Here is a 26,310-nt window from a genome sequence, read left to right as displayed (position 1 = left end):
CAGAGGTCCATCACTGTCTGTCCTTCCAACATGGGCAGGATACCTTTGGACCATGACCCCCTAATGGCCTTCATTCTGGCGGTGACCTATCCAGAGATTGATGGACATTTGAGGACAGCACAGCAGCTACAAGGGGGTGGGTACAGGACATATTCCTGCCTGTCACATTACCAAGTGACTGTGTTAGGTTCTGACAGCTCCACTTGACTATTAGGGATGAGCCATGTATCACACAGCAGATAAGTGATTGCGTAAGCATGTCATGTGTTGTATACAGATGTACCTTGCCTATTGGCCAAGGGACCTAGGACACAACTGTGGATAATCCACAAACAATTTTCTCTCCTACGACAACATATGGCTGTGTACAATGATCAATCTAGGACTGTTTGCTGTTGTAGTGTGTGTAAATTCAATGCAACAGCCCACTCCTCAATGTTACAAGCCAAAGGTAAGTAAGTGATGGATCACTGTCCTCAGCTATGTGTCTGGGTAAATGAGTATATTACCATCTGCCACCCAGAGGCTTGTTGTCTTCAGTGTATGACAGGTGCTGATGCCTCACTGCAGTCTGTAATGTGAAGATGGCCATCATGTCCACTGACATGATTTATGTGCCATCACTGTTGCCAACATTCCTTGTGCCTCCATGTCAGCATGTGTCCCTTTCTCATTAGCAAAACATTTGTAAGCTGTTGCTTCCTGCATGGTCTACCTGTGTTGATGGATGATGTCTGCATTCCCTCACATATATGTCCTTGGCAATGTAAGCCATTTACAATGGGGGTACATTTCATGTTGAGCCACATACAGGAGTGTGTCACCATTGTTTATTGGCTGACACATTCCCTCATGCATCATAGCATGCCATTTGGTATGTACAACTGCAGTAGCGATGAGGGACATGACAGGTAGGCCTAGAGTTTTGAGCCACAATGTGCAATTCTATTCCATTGAAGTGGCAGCATATAGTAAAGTACTTAGGACATGTGTAATGGGTAAAGTTTGTAATCTAACTGTGGCATGCATGATGGAGTGACTTTCAATTCTGTTGAAATTACATGTATTTGGGTACAAGCATTCATCCACAGATAGACATCTGGGTCTGCATGACCATAATGGAGACAAGGGTGTAGCTTCCAGTTGGGCAACATGTTGAAGGAATTCAACAACTACTTGCAAATTTTAGGGCCTCTCTAACATCCAAGGGACTAATGGCATCTACTGATGCACTCAGAGTATGTCATTGTAATGGGTGCCAGACATTAGTGGTGATTACCCATGCGGCTTGCTGATTCATTTTGTTGTGGATTTTGGGGCCATCTCTCCCTGACATATTGCACATGATATCTATTCTGTTCATTTCCATGAGACATGTTTGGCCTATCTGAGCAACATTAGTAATACTTCAATGACTCTATCAAGACAAATATGACTTGGTGAAGTGTGTATTTTGGAACTGCTCCAGTGTGACATGAGTATTTCCACATCACCTTCTCCAGGCTAGTGTACTTTTGTCAGCAACATGACAGGATTTTGGAGCATCATTTCTTATTGTTGAGTCATTATTTATGTGACAAATAGATGTGTGCATGACCTTGTAAGGGATCTTTGGGAATGGACTTGGCATTTGCCTACTGTTGTATGATAACAGGTAAGTGAGGCCTGCTACATGGGGCACAGCTTTTAGGATGATGAGGTCTGCTACTAGTTTAATGGTTACTGTGAGTTTACAACTTAAACCATGCAATTGTAGTTCTCCGAAATCCTAATTGCCCTGTGGGCAACTGTTGACAGTTCAGATGGCATGCATGCATATGGTATCTCAAATGTATGGGGCACTTAGGTGTAGTTTGTTGCTGGGGCCTACTTGACATCATGGTAATGTTTAGCAATCAGAGCTATTGTTCAAGTGTGGTCATTGACATGTGATGACCCTATTTCCCTTTGTATTTGCAACCTCAGCACCAGCAAATAAAGGAGACAGGGCACAGCCGAGTAGGGGTGTATCTGGCCTTGGGACTCCAGTTCAAGATACAACAGACACAGAAGGATCCAGTGGCCAGTAGGGTAGGGGGAGTGCCATGGGGGGGGTGAGACTGGAAAATCAAAATCTTCCTCCAGTGGACACTCCCTAGTGGTGCCAAACCCATCTGGGCATACCCCTGTACCATCTTTGTCCACTACCTCCCCCAGCACTGCCACCTCCCAGCACCCAAGACACACAAACGCACACACTCACCCACCCAAACACAAGCATACCTTCCACATGCACGCTCCCATGACATCCACACTAACACAGCTGACAACCACTCCCTCATCCTCCCAATCCCGAATCCCTTCTGCTGCCCTTTCCCGTGTCCCTAAGAAAGTTTTTCTGTTTGACCTTGACCTTTGCAATGTTCCCTCCATCCCATGCCAAACCAAAGAAGCTCCGATTCACCTCCCAAATCCTCCCATCCACCTCTCAGTCCTCCCCAGTCAACCCTGCCTCCCCTGGAAGCACCCATACCCCTGCCCCAAAGAAGGTCACCTCTCCCAAAAAGCAGTCCACCCCTCCCAAACCCAAGACCAAACCCACCCATCCCAAATTCACCCTCCCCCAAAGATGATTCCTGAGGTGTCTGCATATTTTATGCCCCTTCCTGTGGTGGTTCCCTGGCAGTTATGAGTCAAGTCACAGCACCATGATATGCCCGTGCTAGGACAATTGGCTAATGGCCTTGGACTTAACAAAATTTGCAGTTAATAAACCCAAAGAGCTGTTTTCTTGGATATACATTTGTCCTGCAATTCCTTTTCTACATTTATGCTGGTCGTGAGTGACTTGTGTTGTTGGCCTACAGTTCTGCGTATTTCAGCCTGCTTGGTGATCCATTTGCTGTTGTTTGCAGTATCTGACTTTGTGAACATTGCTGGTGCCCCCCAAGACAAGGGTATATGTTGACTGTATGTGAAGGTGTGTGTACATGCAATAGTGGTGTCATGGCATTGTGTACTGTTTGGTATGGTTAGTATTTCATCTGGTGTTGTCCAATGTGAGCATGTATGGTGTTAGACTTGTCCACCTCATATGGATTATGGATTCATCTAATGTGTGGCAGCTTGAGTTTTGTTTGTGCAGAAATGGAGTGTGTACAATTGTGCTACCATTGTTTGCATTTGACTAAGCATGTGTCCATTTAGCTGTGTGTACCTTGCAGCTACATCATGTAGAGGTATGTCCTATCTAATTGGATTTGTATGTGCTTTGTTGCCTTGCACTTCCACATTGTGCAGACAGGCATGTAATTTGAGTTTAGCATTGTTTGTCTCTGAGATACATGTAGGGCCAGTTCCTGTGCAAATGTTGTTTAAGGGGCATGTGCAAAGTGGTATGTGCACCAGTGCAGCCTCCTTCCCTGAGTGTTCTAGATGCCCTATCCCTGTTGTGCGGGAATTGTTTGCATAGTGATGTTTGTATATTTCTCTCCCTATCTAATGTGCATCCCATTGTCCTTCCATTGTCTTGCAATGTGGGTGATGAGTGTGTTCATCGCAGGGCTGTTTGATGGTAGTGGTGTTTGTGTTCCATGCCACATACACAAATTTATGGGGGTAGGGTGTATAGGAGGGATGCTGTGGGCCAGCAGGGTTAGGCCACGTTTTGGGGGGTCTATCAGGTCCAAAGGCATGCTGGGCCAGGTCTTGACCGAACTCCGGGAAATAAAGCAGCTACAGAAGGACATCCATAGGGATATGAATGAACAGTGAGAGGCTCACAATACCAACATGGCCTCCCTAACAGGGGTGAAGGAGGACCTTAACACCACCCTGAGCAGGGCTCTACAACACCATTCTTACCCTTCCCTTGGCGTATCAACACCAGGCACTTCTTCATCAGTGCTAGCCACGGGAAGGGAGGGCCTGCCAGAGCAACAAGCCCCAGACACCCCTGCAGCAGTAGATAGTCCCACCCACCATTCAAGCGGGGACTTCCGACAAAGAGTGCAAAAGGAGCGGATGGCAAGACACCCACCACTGCCAGAAAGTGACCTCTTCCTAAACTATCTCCTTTGTGTGCCACACATTCACTCTATTGACTGATCCTGAACTATCCACCAGTTCCAATGGGAGAAGTATTCCGGACGTTGGACTCCCAGTGGTGTGGCATATACTCCAGTGATTACATTCACCATGACTGACACCTTCACTTCATTCTTTTGTATTTTTTACTGTCCAAACTGTATTTACTGCATCAGCACTGTAGTAAATTCACCCATCACAAACTCATTGTCTCCTTGCTTAATCTCAACAGTTTGCTATGTAGAGATGTAAGATCATGGGAACCATATGATAAAGACATGATTACATGTGCAAGGAGAGATATGTCATAGGTACACAGTATCCTACTCAGGATTACAGCCATTAAGCACAAACACATTAGTACAAGTGTCTGGGCACAACGGACATTTTATTCCAGTGTACAGTATATAGGCTGTCCATATGTCTAGACATTTGTGAAATAAGAATGTGTGACTCATACTGAGACAGAGTACATATTCCAGGGTACAGCCCCCAAGACCACAGAAGGGAGGGATTTGTCAGACATTGACCTGTAGAATAGGCAAATATTAAAGTGGATGATGTCAGCAGCTTGAGTCTTATCACATACCATGCCAAAGTAATCCTATATCACATAATCCAAGATACAGACAAATGGGAGTACGCCAGTCGCAGCTCACAGGCCCATCATAATCCAATGACCGTGCATCTGGTGGTACGACACAAACATGTCAGTGTTGTGGCATAGGCACTGCGGCCTGTAATGATGAAACATCTACAGCTACATACAGCTCATACAAGAAGAGTGTTTAGCCAATGTGAAGGGTGAATTCCTTGCTCGCAATTGATGACTACATATGTCATACCTACATGATAACAAACATGATGCATTGGGCCCAACACAGCACACAAAACAAGTCTAACGTGCACTTCTGACCTTCCATCAAAACACTGTTCAAACTGCCTTGGCACAGGTCTAATATACCCCAAATCTGTGACCTACATTATCTGGGGCAATCTATGCCCACTTTGTATGTCAGAACAGCATCAGATACCTGCCAATGTCACAAATCTAAAATGCCCACTTGAGGATGTCATGGTGAAGGCACCTGTACAAAGACAAAACAAGCATTATAGACTTGAAAACATACCTATTACACAAATCACATAGCAAGCATCTGGAAATGAAATTTCATTGCAGTGAGACTGACTCAAACAAAGCAGCATCATCAAGGTGGTGATATATCAAAGGATAACTCTTCAAGCAGCCTTTGGCTTAATATTGCAGAGTATGAGCTTCATAGTTTTTGCTAAAACACTCAACTCCACACAGTCTCACAACTAAAGTTGATTGTACAGTCACAGTCATTACATCAAGTAACATACTTACATTCATGAAAAGTAGATGTTGATGAGATCTTCCTGCAAGTCCGTTCCTTCTGTTGTGTAGCCATTTTAGCTATAGCTCCATGCACGTTATTTTAACATACTAGGCCAAGCCGATGTGCACCTTAACCTAGATATATTTTATTCGGCTTCATTTTATTATTGTTACAATAGCCACTTTTATAGTCTTGTTTTATTTTGTGTTTATCTAACTGTTTTCACCTAGGCCAGCACTCTGTTCTCAAACAAGACATTCTTGATAACTCTGTGCTTCTTCTTACATGTTAGAGGGAGATTCCAGCCAGAGAACCATGACTGCATGCTGTATGCTAGTCTAAGCTGTGGGAGAGCCACTGTGGCTATGCAACTCTGGCACTGTGCTCACTCCCTGTGCATCAACGGATCCTGTCATGTGGCAAATATGATGCTCTAGTGGAAAACCTGCCCTGAAAGCCTTATTTATTTCACTAGATTAGGAATGGGTACACAGGTAAATAATTACATAGTCCATATGGGCATTTAGCATCATTGTCAGTGTGTGTTTTGGACTCATGACACGCCCTTTAATCCCACAGCTCTTTTAACTTCGCACAGGTCATATTTCTCCTGTACAGGAGTATTGCATAACTGAGAGTCCCATAGTGAAAACAGGGTATTGAGTCCTGGGAGGCCATGATATGTGACTCAGTAGGCTGCTCACATAGCAGAAAATGTGCAGTGGTACAGGTACATACCACAGAAGCCGACTCCCTGAAGTGACATGAGTCTGCATTTGTTAGTCTACATGTACACATGGACAAGGAAGACACTTTCTGTAACCACCATGCCAGTCCCTTCATTGATACCCATGTGTAATGATGATTGTACTCTGGCAGTTGCCTGCAGGGACTGAATGCAGTGAGGCATTCTTGCAGAGTGTGAATGTGTTGGTCTATTCATGCCTAAGGAGTTCACCCTGCAGAAGCCACATAGGTGTGCAGCGTTTCATTTTGGCTCACTTCACAGTACAGGTTGTGTTACCATGGGCTACCTGATGCCAATAAGCTTGCTTAGTCATTGTAGGCCATGAGCAGGATAGTGGGTTAGTCTGCATATGGAAATATATATGTCTGTAGTCATGTCCCTGCACTTATTGGCTTGTGTGCTTCACACTTGGGGAGAATCGACAAATGGAAAAGTTCTAACTTGATGTTACTGACATGTATGTGACTCAACCATTTGTGATGAAACCTGTAATTAAAATCTCTTGATTTGTGTTTTGCATCCATGCAAGTCAGTGCCCATCAATAGAAGGCACTATGGAAAACCATCGCCAAGAAGGTGTGGGCCCTGGGGATCCACAGCCACCGGAGCACCCACGGCAGTAAAAGGTGGGAAGACCTGAGATTCTGGGTGCGGAAAATTGCAGAGGTCCATCACTGTCTGTCCTTCCAACATGGGCAGGATACCTTTGGACCATGACCCCCTAATGGCCTTCATTCTGGCGGTGACCTATCCAGAGATTGATGGACATTTGAGGACAGCACAGCAGCTACAAGGGGGTGGGTACAGGACATATTCCTGCCTGTCACATTACCAAGTGACTGTGTTAGGTTCTGACAGCTCCACTTGACTATTAGGGATGAGCCATGTATCACACAGCAGATAAGTGATTGCGTAAGCATGTCATGTGTTGTATACAGATGTACCTTGCCTATTGGCCAAGGGACCTAGGACACAACTGTGGATAATCCACAAACAATTTTCTCTCCTATGACAACATATGGCTGTGTACAATGATCAATCTAGGACTGTTTGCTGTTGTAGTGTGTGTAAATTCAATGCAACAGCCCACTCCTCAATGTTACAAGCCAAAGGTAAGTAAGTGATGGATCACTGTCCTCAGCTATGTGTCTGGGTAAATGAGTATATTACCATCTGCCACCCAGAGGCTTGTTGTCTTCAGTGTATGACAGGTGCTGATGCCTCACTGCAGTCTGTAATGTGAAGATGGCCATCATGTCCACTGACATGATTTATGTGCCATCACTGTTGCCAACATTCCTTGTGCCTCCATGTCAGCATGTGTCCCTTTCTCATTAGCAAAACATTTGTAAGCTGTTGCTTCCTGCATGGTCTACCTGTGTTGATGGATGATGTCTGCATTCCCTCACATATATGTCCTTGGCAATGTAAGCCATTTACAATGGGGGTACATTTCATGTTGAGCCACATACAGGAGTGTGTCACCATTGTTTATTGGCTGACACATTCCCTCATGCATCATAGCATGCCATTTGGTATGTACAACTGCAGTAGCGATGAGGGACATGACAGGTAGGCCTAGAGTTTTGAGCCACAATGTGCAATTCTATTCCATTGAAGTGGCAGCATATAGTAAAGTACTTAGGACATGTGTAATGGGTAAAGTTTGTAATCTAACTGTGGCATGCATGATGGAGTGACTTTCAATTCTGTTGAAATTACATGTATTTGGGTACAAGCATTCATCCACAGATAGACATCTGGGTCTGCATGACCATAATGGAGACAAGGGTGTAGCTTCCAGTTGGGCAACATGTTGAAGGAATTCAACAACTACTTGCAAATTTTAGGGCCTCTCTAACATCCAAGGGACTAATGGCATCTACTGATGCACTCAGAGTATGTCATTGTAATGGGTGCCAGACATTAGTGGTGATTACCCATGCGGCTTGCTGATTCATTTTGTTGTGGATTTTGGGGCCATCTCTCCCTGACATATTGCACATGATATCTATTCTGTTCATTTCCATGAGACATGTTTGGCCTATCTGAGCAACATTAGTAATACTTCAATGACTCTATCAAGACAAATATGACTTGGTGAAGTGTGTATTTTGGAACTGCTCCAGTGTGACATGAGTATTTCCACATCACCTTCTCCAGGCTAGTGTACTTTTGTCAGCAACATGACAGGATTTTGGAGCATCATTTCTTATTGTTGAGTCATTATTTATGTGACAAATAGATGTGTGCATGACCTTGTAAGGGATCTTTGGGAATGGACTTGGCATTTGCCTACTGTTGTATGATAACAGGTAAGTGAGGCCTGCTACATGGGGCACAGCTTTTAGGATGATGAGGTCTGCTACTAGTTTAATGGTTACTGTGAGTTTACAACTTAAACCATGCAATTGTAGTTCTCCGAAATCCTAATTGCCCTGTGGGCAACTGTTGACAGTTCAGATGGCATGCATGCATATGGTATCTCAAATGTATGGGGCACTTAGGTGTAGTTTGTTGCTGGGGCCTACTTGACATCATGGTAATGTTTAGCAATCAGAGCTATTGTTCAAGTGTGGTCATTGACATGTGATGACCCTATTTCCCTTTGTATTTGCAACCTCAGCACCAGCAAATAAAGGAGACAGGGCACAGCCGAGTAGGGGTGTATCTGGCCTTGGGACTCCAGTTCAAGATACAACAGACACAGAAGGATCCAGTGGCCAGTAGGGTAGGGGGAGTGCCATGGGGGGGGGTGAGACTGGAAAATCAAAATCTTCCTCCAGTGGACACTCCCTAGTGGTGCCAAACCCATCTGGGCATACCCCTGTACCATCTTTGTCCACTACCTCCCCCAGCACTGCCACCTCCCAGCACCCAAGACACACAAACGCACACACTCACCCACCCAAACACAAGCATACCTTCCACATGCACGCTCCCATGACATCCACACTAACACAGCTGACAACCACTCCCTCATCCTCCCAATCCCGAATCCCTTCTGCTGCCCTTTCCCGTGTCCCTAAGAAAGTTTTTCTGTTTGACCTTGACCTTTGCAATGTTCCCTCCATCCCATGCCAAACCAAAGAAGCTCCGATTCACCTCCCAAATCCTCCCATCCACCTCTCAGTCCTCCCCAGTCAACCCTGCCTCCCCTGGAAGCACCCATACCCCTGCCCCAAAGAAGGTCACCTCTCCCAAAAAGCAGTCCACCCATCCCAAACCCAAGACCAAACCCACCCATCCCAAATTCACCCTCCCCCAAAGATGATTCCTGAGGTGTCTGCATATTTTATGCCCCTTCCTGTGGTGGTTCCCTGGCAGTTATGAGTCAAGTCACAGCACCATGATATGCCCGTGCTAGGACAATTGGCTAATGGCCTTGGACTTAACAAAATTTGCAGTTAATAAACCCAAAGAGCTGTTTTCTTGGATATACATTTGTCCTGCAATTCCTTTTCTACATTTATGCTGGTCGTGAGTGACTTGTGTTGTTGGCCTACAGTTCTGCGTATTTCAGGCTGCTTGGTGATCCATTTGCTGTTGTTTGCAGTATCTGACTTTGTGAACATTGCTGGTGCCCCCCAAGACAAGGGTATATGTTGACTGTATGTGAAGGTGTGTGTACATGCAATAGTGGTGTCATGGCATTGTGTACTGTTTGGTATGGTTAGTATTTCATCTGGTGTTGTCCAATGTGAGCATGTATGGTGTTAGACTTGTCCACCTCATATGGATTATGGATTCATCTAATGTGTGGCAGCTTGAGTTTTGTTTGTGCAGAAATGGAGTGTGTACAATTGTGCTACCATTGTTTGCATTTGACTAAGCATGTGTCCATTTAGCTGTGTGTACCTTGCAGCTACATCATGTAGAGGTATGTCCTATCTAATTGGATTTGTATGTGCTTTGTTGCCTTGCACTTCCACATTGTGCAGACAGGCATGTAATTTGAGTTTAGCATTGTTTGTCTCTGAGATACATGTAGGGCCAGTTCCTGTGCAAATGTTGTTTAAGGGGCATGTGCAAAGTGGTATGTGCACCAGTGCAGCCTCCTTCCCTGAGTGTTCTAGATGCCCTATCCCTGTAGTGCGGGAATTGTTTGCATAGTGATGTTTGTATATTTCTCTCCCTATCTAATGTGCATCCCATTGTCCTTCCATTGTCTTGCAATGTGGGTGATGAGTGTGTTCATCGCAGGGCTGTTTGATGGTAGTGGTGTTTGTGTTCCATGCCACATACACAAATTTATGGGGGTAGGGTGTATAGGAGGGATGCTGTGGGCCAGCAGGGTTAGGCCACGTTTTGGGGGGTCTATCAGGTCCAAAGGCATGCTGGGCCAGGTCTTGACCGAACTCCGGGAAATAAAGCAGCTACAGAAGGACATCCATAGGGATATGAATGAACAGTGAGAGGCTCACAATACAAACATGGCCTCCCTAACAGGGGTGAAGGAGGACCTTAACACCACCCTGAGCAGGGCTCTACAACACCATTCTTACCCTTCCCTTGGCGTATCAACACCAGGCACTTCTTCATCAGTGCTAGCCACGGGAAGGGAGGCCCTGCCAGAGCAACAAGCCCCAGACACCCCTGCAGCAGTAGATAGTCCCACCCACCATTCAAGCGGGGACTTCCGACAAAGAGTGCAAAAGGAGCGGATGGCAAGACACCCACCACTGCCAGAAAGTGACCTCTTCCTAAACTATCTCCTTTGTGTGCCACACATTCACTCTATTGACTGATCCTGAACTATCCACCAGTTCCAATGGGAGAAGTATTCCGGACGTTGGACTCCCAGTGGTGTGGCATATACTCCAGTGATTACATTCACCATGACTGACACCTTCACTTCATTCTTTTGTATTTTTTACTGTCCAAACTGTATTTACTGCATCAGCACTGTAGTAAATTCACCCATCACAAACTCATTGTCTCCTTGCTTAATCTCAACAGTTTGCTATGTAGAGATGTAAGATCATGGGAACCATATGATAAAGACATGATTACATGTGCAAGGAGAGATATGTCATAGGTACACAGTATCCTACTCAGGATTACAGCCATTAAGCACAAACACATTAGTGCAAGTGTCTGGGCACAACGGACATTTTATTCCAGTGTACAGTATATAGGCTGTCCATATGTCTAGACATTTGTGAAATAAGAATGTGTGACTCATACTGAGACAGAGTACATATTCCAGGGTACAGCCCCCAAGACCACAGAAGGGAGGGATTTGTCAGACATTGACCTGTAGAATAGGCAAATATTAAAGTGGATGATGTCAGCAGCTTGAGTCTTATCACATACCATGCCAAAGTAATCCTATATCACATAATCCAAGATACAGACAAATGGGAGTACGCCAGTCGCAGCTCACAGGCCCATCATAATCCAATGACCGTGCATCTGGTGGTACGACACAAACATGTCAGTGTTGTGGCATAGGCACTGTGGCCTGTAATGATGAAACATCTACAGCTACATACAGCTCATACAAGAAGAGTGTTTAGCCAATGTGAAGGGTGAATTCCTTGCTCGCAATTGATGACTACATATGTCATACCTACATGATAACAAACATGATGCATTGGGCCCAACACAGCACACAAAACAAGTCTAACGTGCACTTCTGACCTTCCATCAAAACACTGTTCAAACTGCCTTGGCACAGGTCTAATATACCCCAAATCTGTGACCTACATTATCTGGGGCAATCTATGCCCACTTTGTATGTCAGAACAGCATCAGATACCTGCCAATGTCACAAATCTAAAATGCCCACTTGATGATGTCATGGTGAAGGCACCTGTACAAAGACAAAACAAGCATTATAGACTTGAAAACATACCTATTACACAAATCACATAGCAAGCATCTGGAAATGAAATTTCATTGCAGTGAGACTGACTCAAACAAAGCAGCATCATCAAGGTGGTGATATATCAAAGGATAACTCTTCAAGCAGCCTTTGGCTTAATATTGCAGAGTATGAGCTTCATAGTTTTTGCTAAAACACTCAACTCCACACAGTCTCACAACTAAAGTTGATTGTACAGTCACAGTCATTACATCAAGTAACATACTTACATTCATGAAAAGTAGATGTTGATGAGATCTTCCTGCAAGTCCGTTCCTTCTGTTGTGTAGCCATTTTAGCTATAGCTCCATGCACGTTATTTTAACATACTAGGCCAAGCCGATGTGCACCTTAACCTAGATATATTTTATTCGGCTTCATTTTATTATTGTTACAATAGCCACTTTTATAGTCTTGTTTTATTTTGTGTTTATCTAACTGTTTTCACCTAGGCCAGCACTCTGTTCTCAAACAAGACATTCTTGATAACTCTGTGCTTCTTCTTACATGTTAGAGGGAGATTCCAGCCAGAGAACCATGACTGCATGCTGTATGCTAGTCTAAGCTGTGGGAGAGCCACTGTGGCTATGCAACTCTGGCACTGTGCTCACTCCCTGTGCATCAACGGATCCTGTCATGTGGCAAATATGATGCTCTAGTGGAAAACCTGCCCTGAAAGCCTTATTTATTTCACTAGATTAGGAATGGGTACACAGGTAAATAATTACATAGTCCATATGGGCATTTAGCATCATTGTCAGTGTGTGTTTTGGACTCATGACACGCCCTTTAATCCCACAGCTCTTTTAACTTCGCACAGGTCATATTTGTCCTGTACAGGAGTATTGCATAACTGAGAGTCCCATAGTGAAAACAGGGTATTGAGTCCTGGGAGGCCATGATATGTGACTCAGTAGGCTGCTCACATAGCAGAAAATGTGCAGTGGTACAGGTACATACCACAGAAGCCGACTCCCTGAAGTGACATGAGTCTGCATTTGTTAGTCTACATGTACACATGGACAAGGAAGACACTTTCTGTAACCACCATGCCAGTCCCTTCATTGATACCCATGTGTAATGATGATTGTACTCTGGCAGTTGCCTGCAGGGACTGAATGCAGTGAGTCATTCTTGCAGAGTGTGAATGTGTTGGTCTATTCATGCCTAAGGAGTTCACCCTGCAGAAGCCACATAGGTGTGCAGCGTTTCATTTTGGCTCACTTCACAGTACAGGTTGTGTTACCATGGGCTACCTGATGCCAATAAGCTTGCTTAGTCATTGTAGGCCATGAGCAGGGTAGTGGGTTAGTCTGCATATGGAAATATATATGTCTGTAGTCATGTCCCTGCACTTATTGGCTTGTGTGCTTCACACTTGGGGAGAATCGACAAATGGAAAAGTTCTAACTTGATGTTACTGACATGTATGTGACTCAACCATTTGTGATGAAACCTGTAATTAAAATCTCTTGATTTGTGTTTTGCATCCATGCAAGTCAGTGCCCATCAATAGAAGGCACTATGGAAAACCATCGCCAAGAAGGTGTGGGCCCTGGGGATCCACAGCCACCGGAGCACCCACGGCAGTAAAAGGTGGGAAGACCTGAGATTCTGGGTGCGGAAAATTGCAGAGGTCCATCACTGTCTGTCCTTCCAACATGGGCAGGATACCTTTGGACCATGACCCCCTAATGGCCTTCATTCTGGCGGTGACCTATCCAGAGATTGATGGACATTTGAGGACAGCACAGCAGCTACAAGGGGGTGGGTACAGGACATATTCCTGCCTGTCACATTACCAAGTGACTGTGTTAGGTTCTGACAGCTCCACTTGACTATTAGGGATGAGCCATGTATCACACAGCAGATAAGTGATTGCGTAAGCATGTCATGTGTTGTATACAGATGTACCTTGCCTATTGGCCAAGGGACCTAGGACACAACTGTGGATAATCCACAAACAATTTTCTCTCCTACGACAACATATGGCTGTGTACAATGATCAATCTAGGACTGTTTGCTGTTGTAGTGTGTGTAAATTCAATGCAACAGCCCACTCCTCAATGTTACAAGCCAAAGGTAAGTAAGTGATGGATCACTGTCCTCAGCTATGTGTCTGGGTAAATGAGTATATTACCATCTGCCACCCAGAGGCTTGTTGTCTTCAGTGTATGACAGGTGCTGATGCCTCACTGCAGTCTGTAATGTGAAGATGGCCATCATGTCCACTGACATGATTTATGTGCCATCACTGTTGCCAACGTTCCTTGTGCCTCCATGTCAGCATGTGTCCCTTTCTCATTAGCAAAACATTTGTAAGCTGTTGCTTCCTGCATGGTCTACCTGTGTTGATGGATGATGTCTGCATTCCCTCACATATATGTCCTTGGCAATGTAAGCCATTTACAATGGGGGTACATTTCATGTTGAGCCACATACAGGAGTGTGTCACCATTGTTTATTGGCTGACACATTCCCTCATGCATCATAGCATGCCATTTGGTATGTACAACTGCAGTAGCGATGAGGGACATGACAGGTAGGCCTAGAGTTTTGAGCCACAATGTGCAATTCTATTCCATTGAAGTGGCAGCATATAGTAAAGTACTTAGGACATGTGTAATGGGTAAAGTTTGTAATCTAACTGTGGCATGCATGATGGAGTGACTTTCAAATCTGTTGAAATTACATGTATTTGGGTACAAGCATTCATCCACAGATAGACATCTGGGTCTGCATGACCATAATGGAGACAAGGGTGTAGCTTCCAGTTGGGCAACATGTTGAAGGAATTCAACAACTACTTGCAAATTTTAGGGCCTCTCTAACATCCAAGGGACTAATGGCATCTACTGATGCACTCAGAGTATGTCATTGTAATGGGTGCCAGACATTAGTGGTGATTACCCATGCGGCTTGCTGATTCATTTTGTTGTGGATTTTGGGGCCATCTCTCCCTGACATATTGCACATGATATCTATTCTGTTCATTTCCATGAGACATGTTTGGCCTATCTGAGCAACATTAGTAATACTTCAATGACTCTATCAAGACAAATATGACTTGGTGAAGTGTGTATTTTGGAACTGCTCCAGTGTGACATGAGTATTTCCACATCACCTTCTCCAGGCTAGTGTACTTTTGTCAGCAACATGACAGGATTTTGGAGCATCATTTCTTATTGTTGAGTCATTATTTATGTGACAAATAGATGTGTGCATGACCTTGTAAGGGATCTTTGGGAATGGACTTGGCATTTGCCTACTGTTGTATGATAACAGGTAAGTGAGGCCTGCTACATGGGGCACAGCTTTTAGGATGATGAGGTCTGCTACTAGTTTAATGGTTACTGTGAGTTTACAACTTAAACCATGCAATTTTAGTTCTCCGAAATCCTAATTGCCCTGTGGGCAACTGTTGACAGTTCAGATGGCATGCATGCATATGGTATCTCAAATGTATGGGGCACTTAGGTGTAGTTTGTTGCTGGGGCCTACTTGACATCATGGTAATGTTTAGCAATCAGAGCTATTGTTCAAGTGTGGTCATTGACATGTGATGACCCTATTTCCCTTTGTATTTGCAACCTCAGCACCAGCAAATAAAGGAGACAGGGCACAGCCGAGTAGGGGTGTATCTGGCCTTGGGACTCCAGTTCAAGATACAACAGACACAGAAGGATCCAGTGGCCAGTAGGGTAGGGGGAGTGCCATGGGGGGGGGTGAGACTGGAAAATCAAAATCTTCCTCCAGTGGACACTCCCTAGTGGTGCCAAACCCATCTGGGCATACCCCTGTACCATCTTTGTCCACTACCTCCCCCAGCACTGCCACCTCCCAGCACCCAAGACACACAAACGCACACACTCACCCACCCAAACACAAGCATACCTTCCACATGCACGCTCCCATGACATCCACACTAACACAGCTGACAACCACTCCCTCATCCTCCCAATCCCGAATCCCTTCTGCTGCCCTTTCCCGTGTCCCTAAGAAAGTTTTTCTGTTTGACCTTGACCTTTGCAATGTTCCCTCCATCCCATGCCAAACCAAAGAAGCTCCGATTCACCTCCCAAATCCTCCCATCCACCTCTCAGTCCTCCCCAGTCAACCCTGCCTCCCCTGGAAGCACCCATACCCCTGCCCCAAAGAAGGTCACCTCTCCCAAAAAGCAGTCCACCCCTCCCAAACCCAAGACCAAACCCACCCATCCCAAATTCACCCTCCCCCAAAGATGATTCCTGAGGTGTCTGCATATTTTATGCCCCTTCCTGTGGTGGTTCCCTGGCAGTTATGAGTCAAGTCACAGCACCATGATATGCCCGTGCTAGGACAATTGGCTAATGGCCTTGGACTTAACAAAATTTGCAGTTAATAAACCCAAAGAGCTGTTTTCTTGGATATACATTTGTCCTGCAATTCCTTTTCTACATTTATGCTGGTCGTGAGTGACTTGTGTTGTTGGCCTACAGTTCTGCGTATTTCAGCCTGCTTGGTGATCCATTTGCTGTTGTTTGCAGTATCTGACTTTGTGAACATTGCTGGTGCCCCCCAAGACAAGGGTATATGTTGACTGTATGTGAAGGTGTGTGTACATGCAATAGTGGTGTCATGGCATTGTGTACTGTTTGGTATGGTTAGTATTTCATCTGGTGTTGTCCAATGTGAGCATGTATGGTGTTAGACTTGTCCACCTCATATGGATTATGGATTCATCTAATGTGTGGCAGCTTGAGTTTTGTTTGTGCAGAAATGGAGTGTGTACAATTGTGCTACCATTGTTTGCATTTGACTAAGCATGTGTCCATTTAGCTGTGTGTACCTTGCAGCTACATCATGTAGAGGTATGTCCTATCTAATTGGATTTGTATGTGCTTTGTTGCCTTGCACTTCCACATTGTGCAGACAGGCATGTAATTTGAGTTTAGCATTGTTTGTCTCTGAGATACATGTAGGGCCAGTTCCTGTGCAAATGTTGTTTAAGGGGCATGTGCAAAGTGGTATGTGCACCAGTGCAGCCTCCTTCCCTGAGTGTTCTAGATGCCCTATCCCTGTAGTGCGGGAATTGGTTGCATAGTGATGTTTGTATATTTCTCTCCCTATCTAATGTGCATCCCATTGTCCTTCCATTGTCTTGCAATGTGGGTGATGAGTGTGTTCATCGCAGGGCTGTTTGATGGTAGTGGTGTTTGTGTTCCATGCCACATACACAAATTTATGGGGGTAGGGTGTATAGGAGGGATGCTGTGGGCCAGCAGGGTTAGGCCACGTTTTGGGGGGTCTATCAGGTCCAAAGGCATGCTGGGCCAGGTCTTGACCGAACTCCGGGAAATAAAGCAGCTACAGAAGGACATCCATAGGGATATGAATGAACAGTGAGAGGCTCACAATACAAACATGGCCTCCCTAACAGGGGTGAAGGAGGACCTTAACACCACCCTGAGCAGGGCTCTACAACACCATTCTTACCCTTCCCTTGGCGTATCAACACCAGGCACTTCTTCATCAGTGCTAGCCACGGGAAGGGAGGCCCTGCCAGAGCAACAAGCCCCAGACACCCCTGCAGCAGTAGATAGTCCCACCCACCATTCAAGCGGGGACTTCCGACAAAGAGTGCAAAAGGAGCGGATGGCAAGACACCCACCACTGCCAGAAAGTGACCTCTTCCTAAACTATCTCCTTTGTGTGCCACACATTCACTCTATTGACTGATCCTGAACTATCCACCAGTTCCAATGGGAGAAGTATTCCGGACGTTGGACTCCCAGTGGTGTGGCATATACTCCAGTGATTACATTCACCATGACTGACACCTTCACTTCATTCTTTTGTATTTTTTACTGTCCAAACTGTATTTACTGCATCAGCACTGTAGTAAATTCACCCATCACAAACTCATTGTCTCCTTGCTTAATCTCAACAGTTTGCTATGTAGAGATGTAAGATCATGGGAACCATATGATAAAGACATGATTACATGTGCAAGGAGAGATATGTCATAGGTACACAGTATCCTACTCAGGATTACAGCCATTAAGCACAAACACATTAGTACAAGTGTCTGGGCACAACGGACATTTTATTCCAGTGTACAGTATATAGGCTGTCCATATGTCTAGACATTTGTGAAATAAGAATGTGTGACTCATACTGAGACAGAGTACATATTCCAGGGTACAGCCCCCAAGACCACAGAAGGGAGGGATTTGTCAGACATTGACCTGTAGAATAGGCAAATATTAAAGTGGATGATGTCAGCAGCTTGAGTCTTATCACATACCATGCCAAAGTAATCCTATATCACATAATCCAAGATACAGACAAATGGGAGTACGCCAGTCGCAGCTCACAGGCCCATCATAATCCAATGACCGTGCATCTGGTGGTACGACACAAACATGTCAGTGTTGTGGCATAGGCACTGTGGCCTGTAATGATGAAACATCTACAGCTACATACAGCTCATACAAGAAGAGTGTTTAGCCAATGTGAAGGGTGAATTCCTTGCTCGCAATTGATGACTACATATGTCATACCTACATGATAACAAACATGATGCATTGGGCCCAACACAGCACACAAAACAAGTCTAACGTGCACTTCTGACCTTCCATCAAAACACTGTTCAAACTGCCTTGGCACAGGTCTAATATACCCCAAATCTGTGACCTACATTATCTGGGGCAATCTATGCCCACTTTGTATGTCAGAACAGCATCAGATACCTGCCAATGTCACAAATCTAAAATGCCCACTTGATGATGTCATGGTGAAGGCACCTGTACAAAGACAAAACAAGCATTATAGACTTGAAAACATACCTATTACACAAATCACATAGCAAGCATCTGGAAATGAAATTTCATTGCAGTGAGACTGACTCAAACAAAGCAGCATCATCAAGGTGGTGATATATCAAAGGATAACTCTTCAAGCAGCCTTTGGCTTAATATTGCAGAGTATGAGCTTCATAGTTTTTGCTAAAACACTCAACTCCACACAGTCTCACAACTAAAGTTGATTGTACAGTCACAGTCATTACATCAAGTAACATACTTACATTCATGAAAAGTAGATGTTGATGAGATCTTCCTGCAAGTCCGTTCCTTCTGTTGTGTAGCCATTTTAGCTATAGCTCCATGCACGTTATTTTAACATACTAGGCCAAGCCGATGTGCACCTTAACCTAGATATATTTTATTCGGCTTCATTTTATTATTGTTACAATAGCCACTTTTATAGTCTTGTTTTATTTTGTGTTTATCTAACTGTTTTCACCTAGGCCAGCACTCTGTTCTCAAACAAGACATTCTTGATAACTCTGTGCTTCTTCTTACATGTTAGAGGGAGATTCCAGCCAGAGAACCATGACTGCATGCTGTATGCTAGTCTAAGCTGTGGGAGAGCCAATGTGGCTATGCAACTCTGGCACTGTGCTCACTCCCTGTGCATCAACCGATCCTGTCATGTGGCAAATATGATGCTCTAGTGGAAAACCTGCCCTGAAAGCCTTATTTATTTCACTAGATTAGGAATGGGTACACAGGTAAATAATTACATAGTCCATATGGGCATTTAGCATCATTGTCAGTGTGTGTTTTGGACTCATGACACGCCCTTTAATCCCACAGCTCTTTTAACTTCGCACAGGTCATATTTGTCCTGTACAGGAGTATTGCATAACTGAGAGTCCCATAGTGAAAACAGGGTATTGAGTCCTGGGAGGCCATGATATGTGACTCAGTAGGCTGCTCACATAGCAGAAAATGTGCAGTGGTACAGGTACATACCACAGAAGCCGACTCCCTGAAGTGACATGAGTCTGCATTTGTTAGTCTACATGTACACATGGACAAGGAAGACACTTTCTGTAACCACCATGCCAGTCCCTTCATTGATACCCATGTGTAATGATGATTGTACTCTGGCAGTTGCCTGCAGGGACTGAATGCAGTGAGTCATTCTTGCAGAGTGTGAATGTGTTGGTCTATTCATGTCTAAGGAGTTCACCCTGCAGAAGCCACATAGGTGTGCAGCGTTTCATTTTGGCTCACTTCACAGTACAGGTTGTGTTACCATGGGCTACCTGATGCCAATAAGCTTGCTTAGTCATTGTAGGCCATGAGCAGGGTAGTGGGTTAGTCTGCATATGGAAATATATATGTCTGTAGTCATGTCCCTGCACTTATTGGCTTGTGTGCTTCACACTTGGGGAGAATCGACAAATGGAAAAGTTCTAACTTTATGTTACTGACATGTATGTGACTCAACCATTTGTGATGAAACCTGTAATTAAAATCTCTTGATTTGTGTTTTGCATCCATGCAAGTCAGTGCCCATCAATAGAAGGCACTATGGAAAACCATCGCCAAGAAGGTGTGGGCCCTGGGGATCCACAGCCACCGGAGCACCCACGGCAGTAAAAGGTGGGAAGACCTGAGATTCTGGGTGCGGAAAATTGCAGAGGTCCATCACTGTCTGTCCTTCCAACATGGGCAGGATACCTTTGGACCATGACCCCCTAATGGCCTTCATTCTGGCGGTGACCTATCCAGAGATTGATGGACATTTGAGGACAGCACAGCAGCTACAAGGGGGTGGGTACAGGACATATTCCTGCCTGTCACATTACCAAGTGACTGTGTTAGGTTCTGACAGCTCCACTTGACTATTAGGGATGAGCCATGTATCACACAGCAGATAAGTGATTGCGTAAGCATGTCATGTGTTGTATACAGATGTACCTTGCCTATTGGCCAAGGGACCTAGGACACAACTGTGGATAATCCACAAACAATTTTCTCTCCTACGACAACATATGGCTGTGTACAATGATCAATCTAGGACTGTTTGCTGTTGTAGTGTGTGTAAATTCAATGCAACAGCCCACTCCTCAATGTTACAAGCCAAAGGTAAGTAAGTGATGGATCACTGTCCTCAGCTATGTGTCTGGGTAAATGAGTATATTACCATCTGCCACCCAGAGGCTTGTTGTCTTCAGTGTATGACAGGTGCTGATGCCTCACTGCAGTCTGTAATGTGAAGATGGCCATCATGTCCACTGACATGATTTATGTGCCATCACTGTTGCCAACATTCCTTGTGCCTCCATGTCAGCATGTGTCCCTTTCTCATTAGCAAAACATTTGTAAGCTGTTGCTTCCTGCATGGTCTACCTGTGTTGATGGATGATGTCTGCATTCCCTCACATATATGTCCTTGGCAATGTAAGCCATTTACAATGGGGGTACATTTCATGTTGAGCCACATACAGGAGTGTGTCACCATTGTTTATTGGCTGACACATTCCCTCATGCATCATAGCATGCCATTTGGTATGTACATCTGCAGTAGCGATGAGGGACATGACAGGTAGGCCTAGAGTTTTGAGCCACAATGTGCAATTCTATTCCATTGAAGTGGCAGCATATAGTAAAGTACTTAGGACATGTGTAATGGGTAAAGTTTGTAATCTAACTGTGGCATGCATGATGGAGTGACTTTCAATTCTGTTGAAATTACATGTATTTGGGTACAAGCATTCATCCACAGATAGACATCTGGGTCTGCATGACCATAATGGAGACAAGGGTGTAGCTTCCAGTTGGGCAACATGTTGAAGGAATTCAACAACTACTTGCAAATTTTAGGGCCTCTCTAACATCCAAGGGACTAATGGCATCTACTGATGCACTCAGAGTATGTCATTGTAATGGGTGCCAGACATTAGTGGTGATTACCCATGCGGCTTGCTGATTCATTTTGTTGTGGATTTTGGGTCCATCTCTCCCTGACATATTGCACATGATATCTATTCTGTTCATTTCCATGAGACATGTTTGGCCTATCTGAGCAACATTAGTAATACTTCAATGACTCTATCAAGACAAATATGACTTGGTGAAGTGTGTATTTTGGAACTGCTCCAGTGTGACATGAGTATTTCCACATCACCTTCTCCAGGCTAGTGTACTTTTGTCAGCAACATGACAGGATTTTGGAGCATCATTTCTTATTGTTGAGTCATTATTTATGTGACAAATAGATGTGTGCATGACCTTGTAAGGGATCTTTGGGAATGGACTTGGCATTTGCCTACTGTTGTATGATAACAGGTAAGTGAGGCCTGCTACATGGGGCACAGCTTTTAGGATGATGAGGTCTGCTACTAGTTTAATGGTTACTGTGAGTTTACAACTTAAACCATGCAATTGTAGTTCTCCGAAATCCTAATTGCCCTGTGGGCAACTGTTGACAGTTCAGATGGCATGCATGCATATGGTATCTCAAATGTATGGGGCACTTAGGTGTAGTTTGTTGCTGGGGCCTACTTGACATCATGGTAATGTTTAGCAATCAGAGCTATTGTTCAAGTGTGGTCATTGACATGTGATGACCCTATTTCCCTTTGTATTTGCAACCTCAGCACCAGCAAATAAAGGAGACAGGGCACAGCCGAGTAGGGGTGTATCTGGCCTTGGGACTCCAGTTCAAGATACAACAGACACAGAAGGATCCAGTGGCCAGTAGGGTAGGGGGAGTGCCATGGGGGGGGGTGAGACTGGAAAATCAAAATCTTCCTCCAGTGGACACTCCCTAGTGGTGCCAAACCCATCTGGGCATACCCCTGTACCATCTTTGTCCACTACCTCCCCCAGCACTGCCACCTCCCAGCACCCAAGACACACAAACGCACACACTCACCCACCCAAACACAAGCATACCTTCCACATGCACGCTCCCATGACATCCACACTAACACAGCTGACAACCACTCCCTCATCCTCCCAATCCCGAATCCCTTCTGCTGCCCTTTCCCGTGTCCCTAAGAAAGTTTTTCTGTTTGACCTTGACCTTTGCAATGTTCCCTCCATCCCATGCCAAACCAAAGAAGCTCCGATTCACCTCCCAAATCCTCCCATCCACCTCTCAGTCCTCCCCAGTCAACCCTGCCTCCCCTGGAAGCACCCATACCCCTGCCCCAAAGAAGGTCACCTCTCCCAAAAAGCAGTCCACCCCTCCCAAACCCAAGACCAAACCCACCCATCCCAAATTCACCCTCCCCCAAAGATGATTCCTGAGGTGTCTGCATATTTTATGCCCCTTCCTGTGGTGGTTCCCTGGCAGTTATGAGTCAAGTCACAGCACCATGATATGCCCGTGCTAGGACAATTGGCTAATGGCCTTGGACTTAACAAAATTTGCAGTTAATAAACCCAAAGAGCTGTTTTCTTGGATATACATTTGTCCTGCAATTCCTTTTCTACATTTATGCTGGTCGTGAGTGACTTGTGTTGTTGGCCTACAGTTCTGCGTATTTCAGCCTGCTTGGTGATCCATTTGCTGTTGTTTGCAGTATCTGACTTTGTGAACATTGCTGGTGCCCCCCAAGACAAGGGTATATGTTGACTGTATGTGAAGGAGTGTGTACATGCAATAGTGGTGTCATGGCATTGTGTACTGTTTGGTATGGTTAGTATTTCATCTGGTGTTGTCCAATGTGAGCATGTATGGTGTTAGACTTGTCCACCTCATATGGATTATGGATTCATCTAATGTGTGGCAGCTTGAGTTTTGTTTGTGCAGAAATGGAGTGTGTACAATTGTGCTACCATTGTTTGCATTTGACTAAGCATGTGTCCATTTAGCTGTGTGTACCTTGCAGCTACATCATGTAGAGGTATGTCCTATCTAATTGGATTTGTATGTGCTTTGTTGCCTTGCACTTCCACATTGTGCAGACAGGCATGTAATTTGAGTTTAGCATTGTTTGTCTCTGAGATACATGTAGGGCCAGTTCCTGTGCAAATGTTGTTTAAGGGGCATGTGCAAAGTGGTATGTGCACCAGTGCAGCCTCCTTCCCTGAGTGTTCTAGATGCCCTATCCCTGTTGTGCGGGAATTGTTTGCATAGTGATGTTTGTATATTTCTCTCCCTATCTAATGTGCATCCCATTGTCCTTCCATTGTCTTGCAATGTGGGTGATGAGTGTGTTCATCGCAGGGCTGTTTGATGGTAGTGGTGTTTGTGTTCCATGCCACATACACAAATTTATGGGGGTAGGGTGTATAGGAGGGATGCTGTGGGCCAGCAGGGTTAGGCCACGTTTTGGGGGGTCTATCAGGTCCAAAGGCATGCTGGGCCAGGTCTTGACCGAACTCCGGGAAATAAAGCAGCTACAGAAGGACATCCATAGGGATATGAATGAACAGTGAGAGGCTCACAATACCAACATGGCCTCCCTAACAGGGGTGAAGGAGGACCTTAACACCACCCTGAGCAGGGCTCTACAACACCATTCTTACCCTTCCCTTGGCGTATCAACACCAGGCACTTCTTCATCAGTGCTAGCCACGGGAAGGGAGGGCCTGCCAGAGCAACAAGCCCCAGACACCCCTGCAGCAGTAGATAGTCCCACCCACCATTCAAGCGGGGACTTCCGACAAAGAGTGCAAAAGGAGCGGATGGCAAGACACCCACCACTGCCAGAAAGTGACCTCTTCCTAAACTATCTCCTTTGTGTGCCACACATTCACTCTATTGACTGATCCTGAACTATCCACCAGTTCCAATGGGAGAAGTATTCCGGACGTTGGACTCCCAGTGGTGTGGCATATACTCCAGTGATTACATTCACCATGACTGACACCTTCACTTCATTCTTTTGTATTTTTTACTGTCCAAACTGTATTTACTGCATCAGCACTGTAGTAAATTCACCCATCACAAACTCATTGTCTCCTTGCTTAATCTCAACAGTTTGCTATGTAGAGATGTAAGATCATGGGAACCATATGATAAAGACATGATTACATGTGCAAGGAGAGATATGTCATAGGTACACAGTATCCTACTCAGGATTACAGCCATTAAGCACAAACACATTAGTACAAGTGTCTGGGCACAACGGACATTTTATTCCAGTGTACAGTATATAGGCTGTCCATATGTCTAGACATTTGTGAAATAAGAATGTGTGACTCATACTGAGACAGAGTACATATTCCAGGGTACAGCCCCCAAGACCACAGAAGGGAGGGATTTGTCAGACATTGACCTGTAGAATAGGCAAATATTAAAGTGGATGATGTCAGCAGCTTGAGTCTTATCACATACCATGCCAAAGTAATCCTATATCACATAATCCAAGATACAGACAAATGGGAGTACGCCAGTCGCAGCTCACAGGCCCATCATAATCCAATGACCGTGCATCTGGTGGTACGACACACACATGTCAGTGTTGTGGCATAGGCACTGTGGCCTGTAATGATGAAACATCTACAGCTACATACAGCTCATACAAGAAGAGTGTTTAGCCAATGTGAAGGGTGAATTCCTTGCTCGCAATTGATGACTACATATGTCATACCTACATGATAACAAACATGATGCATTGGGCCCAACACAGCACACAAAACAAGTCTAACGTGCACTTCTGACCTTCCATCAAAACACTGTTCAAACTGCCTTGGCACAGGTCTAATATACCCCAAATCTGTGACCTACATTATCCGGGGCAATCTATGCCCACTTTGTATGTCAGAACAGCATCAGATACCTGCCAATGTCACAAATCTAAAATGCCCACTTGAGGATGTCATGGTGAAGGCACCTGTACAAAGACAAAACAAGCATTATAGACTTGAAAACATACCTATTACACAAATCACATAGCAAGCATCTGGAAATGAAATTTCATTGCAGTGAGACTGACTCAAATAAAGCAGCATCATCAAGGTGGTGATATATCAAAGGATAACTCTTCAAGCAGCCTTTGGCTTAATATTGCAGAGTATGAGCTTCATAGTTTTTGCTAAAACACTCAACTCCACACAGTCTCACAACTAAAGTTGATTGTACAGTCACAGTCATTACATCAAGTAACATACTTACATTCATGAAAAGTAGATGTTGATGAGATCTTCCTGCAAGTCCGTTCCTTCTGTTGGGTAGCCATTTTAGCTATAGCTCCATGCACGTTATTTTAACATACTAGGCCAAGCCGATGTGCACCTTAACCTAGATATATTTTATTCGGCTTCATTTTATTATTGTTACAATAGCCACTTTTATAGTCTTGTTTTATTTTGTGTTTATCTAACTGTTTTCACCTAAGCCAGCACTCTGTTCTCAAACAAGACATTCTTGATAACTCTGTGCTTCTTCTTACATGTTAGAGGGAGATTCCAGCCAGAGAACCATGACTGCATGCTGTATGCTAGTCTAAGCTGTGGGAGAGCCACTGTGGCTATGCAACTCTG

The sequence above is a fragment of the Pleurodeles waltl genome, chromosome 10, assembly GCF_031143425.1.
Source record: "Pleurodeles waltl isolate 20211129_DDA chromosome 10, aPleWal1.hap1.20221129, whole genome shotgun sequence".
Taxonomy (NCBI): domain Eukaryota; kingdom Metazoa; phylum Chordata; class Amphibia; order Caudata; family Salamandridae; genus Pleurodeles; species Pleurodeles waltl.
This window is presented reverse-complemented; position numbering follows the sequence as displayed.